The sequence below is a fragment of the Hyaena hyaena genome, unplaced genomic scaffold, assembly GCF_003009895.1.
Source record: "Hyaena hyaena isolate Hyena2069 unplaced genomic scaffold, ASM300989v1 scaffold_196, whole genome shotgun sequence".
Lineage (NCBI taxonomy): Eukaryota > Metazoa > Chordata > Mammalia > Carnivora > Hyaenidae > Hyaena > Hyaena hyaena.
In genome coordinates, this window is record NW_024080828.1 from 2,542,904 (window position 1) to 2,546,638 (window position 3,735).

At 40.4% G+C, this 3,735-nt stretch overlaps 1 pseudogene; it reads right to left on the bottom strand.

Annotated features, from left to right (window-relative positions):
* Window positions 1–2,069: 2,069 nt before the first annotated feature.
* On the bottom strand, window positions 2,070–2,653 carry LOC120238020 (annotated as a pseudogene).
* Window positions 2,654–3,735: the final 1,082 nt, after the last annotated feature.

The following is a 3,735-nucleotide window of genomic DNA, read 5'->3' on the forward strand; positions in this document are numbered from 1 at the left end:
AGCTCCTCGGTGATTCCCACAGAAACAGCTCTTAGAAGCGACCACACGCGGAGAAAAGCTGACATAGATTCAACTGAGCTGGAGGGAACCTTGATTAAATGCCCTTTCTTACGCTGGCATCTGGGCAGAACAGATTTTGTGATAGCAAACAGAGCAAAAGGTTTTAAGCAAACCCTTCACAGGTTTTCAAAATTGAATCAGGAGTGATCATTTACAGATACAGAAGTAAATTGAGTTCTGCTGCCCTGTTTTGATTTGTAGACGGCAAAACAGTCTGGCAGAATAGTGGTCCCTATTTCTGTTTTTTTTTTTTGTTGTTGTTTATGTATTTCTCTGTTATTTTCATGAATTTTTTTTCCAGTCGTGGTGTACAATTTCAGATGTTTCTATTCTATTGAATTTACATGGGTATTTGTGAACCAGAGCTCAGAGAGATAGTGCTTATGGTCAGAATTTTGCAATGTCTTCTACATAGCCCCTTTATCCTTCATCTATGCCTCTTGGAATTGGAATACTCACTCAAGCGCATGCTCCTTTGATACCAATGGAATGTGATAGTATCAGGTGATCACTGGCCTGTTGACTTGGGGGCCAAATCCAAAGCACCCATAACTGATGTTCATGCCCTTAGTGGTAGAGTTGGTCCTGGCTAGCCCTGCCCCCTCTACCCTAAAGCCTCCACAAAGGAAGGAAGAGATTCCAGGTAGAGATGGGGAGGGGAGGGAATAGAACATTGAGGGCTTTGGTTTGGAAAAACACATTCAAAATTAAAATTCATTTAAACTTGAACTTTTTTTAAAGTGATGCCTAGTATTTATTAAATACGGAAGGCAGAGCAGAACAAAATTTTCTAGGCTCTTGAGTATATGAGAAAGATACAGTACCAGAATGGCTGTGGTGGTGGGGGAGGGGGCAAAACAAAATCTCGGGGAGAGAGGTGTTCAGTTTTCATGCTTATCACACATATTTTATTTTGAAAAGCATTTGGGTCTTCTTAATCAAGGTCTCTTCTCTACTTCCATTTTCAGAGGCTCGTGCATAGGAACTGCCACTTAGGGATGGCATGGATAAGTTTTACTACTTCTCCCCGCAAAAATTAAAGGCTGTTCAACAGCAGATGGATAGATGGGTAGGTGGGGAAGGAAGGAAGGATTGATTCTATTATTTGTAAATCTATTCACAGCAACATTTAATATATTAAATTGCCTTGGAGGGAGATTTGTCCATCAAATGAGCTCTCTTGAAGTATTTCTCAAAGTGTGGTCCAGGACTGCCTGTTTCTTGAGATTCCACCCAACCTTACTAACATAAAGCCCTAGGAGGACCTTGAGAATCTGCATTTTAACAAGCAATACAGGTGAATGTTAAACACTGTAATATTTGGAGACTGTCTCTTCTGAAGTAGGCCACTTAAGAAGAGAGACATTGGGTCATTAAAATGAGGCTTCTGGCATGACCACACTCCAGTATCGGATTTTTATTATTAAAAATTGAGCATATGAGGGGCGCCTGGGTGGCTCAGTTGGTTAAGCGTCTGACTTCAGCTCAGGTCCTGATCTCACAGTTCATGGGTTCGATTCCCACGTCAGGTTCTGTGCTGACAGCTAGCTAAGAGCCTGGAGCCTGTTTCAGATTCTGTGTCTCCCTCTTTCTCTGACCCTCCCCTCCTCATGCTGTCTCTTTCTCTCTCAGAAATAAATAAAACATTAAAAAAATTAAAAAAAAACCTAACCATATAGTATCTCTCTACAAATTTACATAGGCCTCTAATGTTTCCATATCTTAAAAGTCCCTGTGCTCAAAGAGCATTGAATGACGTTCATAATTGTTTCTTTTTTTTAAATATGTACAGTCATTTGATTTATAAAAAGATGCAACAAAATTCAAAATGATACAAAATATCAATTTCAAAACAACATCAAACAATGAGTGTATTTAACCATACTCAGCTCATAACAGAGCAAATGGGTAAGGAGAATAATTCATGCTACAGCGTATTGCTCTATGAACTGGCAAGAGAAAAAGTTGGTAAAGGAAGGCACAGGACCTCTATCTTTAGAGTGTTAGAATTAGAACTGAAGGGCTCCATAATCATCTGGCATCCACTCAATGTTGTACCTATGGTTAGAAATGTACATGATGGGAACTCCAGGGATCTTCCGGATCCTTCGTTTAAGGTCCCGGTCAACTGTGGCCACAATGTAACACTTGTGCTGAGTTACTCTCTGTACTAAGCAGTCATCTGCATAGGTTCCTTTGTGTGTGCATGGTAATCGTTCAAATCTTGGGTCCTTGGCAATCCTTAGAGCCACTCGATACTTTTGACCCAATTTCTCAATTTCAGCCATTACACAGTCAGTTATACAAGGGATACACTTGGCACACAGACAGTCCATCGTTGATTGTACTAAATCGAGTTTGGCTTTAATGGAAAAGTTGATAAAGTTGGTATCAACCAGGATGAGGTAAGGCGGGCCCAGCTGTGTGTTATATTGGAAGAATAAGCAGGAAGAATGTTGGGGGATTTCTCTTTCCTTGAGTGCACTGGGATCTTTTCTTTCTTTTTAGGTTTCAATCTGTCCTTCTCTTTAAGCCTCTGATCTCGGAGACTAAGCATTCGCTTCATGGTTGCATACTTTCTTGCTTTCTTTTGCTTCCCATGTTCACGCGACACTCTAGTTTCTTCCGGAATCACCCATAATTGTTTCTTAAGGGATCATGCAGGAGAGTTAGTTTAGGTGCCACAAGTGTATAATCGATAAGTGGTCTCCTGTGTTAAAAGAAAACGTGGCACATTAACCTTTCTTGTTTACTTAAGGACATGATGCACTTATGTGGTTAGGAGACAGAAAAGCTCTTTAGTAAAGAAAGCACTAAGGCTAACGTATGCCCTGATCATTCGGCCATTGCTGAATTAATCAAGTTCCTTCACATCTGTTGCTTCTCCATCCTTTCTTCCAATTACTAGTATCACCCATTCACTGAGTTGTCTGAACTGGAAAACCTGGGCTTATGCCTTTTGCTGTGTTGGCTCTCATCCCTTACATAATCAGCCAATTGGTTCTGCCAGGTTTCCTCATGAATATGTCTCCGATCCACTCCTTCTGTCTATTCATATTTTCCAAGATCAGTCTCCTTTTTTCTCAGATCCAAAATACAATTGTCTACTTCAGATTGAATCCTTCCCATAGCCACCAGAATGGCCCACTTAAAATGCAAGTAAGACAGGGTTGCTATCGTGTTTGACATTCTTTGGTGGTTCGCTTTCTCCTGTATAATAAAATCTAACCTCCATGGTACGGTATATAACGCCTTCAGTGATCTGTCCTTTGCTTACTGTTATATTTTGTTTTTCCCTTCCTCAAATCTTGAAATTCCTCATAGCTAGACTTTTGCACTAGTTATTTCCAACTGCCTGGAAAATCTGAATCACACCTCCTACCTAACCCCAACCCATAGTTTCATACCAAACTCAGGTGAGCTGGGTGAATGGGGGGAAATTTCCCTGAATCCTCAAAGCCAGATTAGGCTCTTCTTTTATGCATGTCTGTAAAAATCAGTATTTCTCTCTTTGCTCTTAGCATGTTGTAACATTAGCTCTTTTGCCTCATGGGAATCTTATTTTTAGACAATTTGGTTCATGCAGCCTTTGGCAAAGAGCTTAGGATATTTTGGGTGCTAGCTAGATGCATTACCCTTTAATAGGTAAGTGTTAGAATAGGTAACATTGCTCTT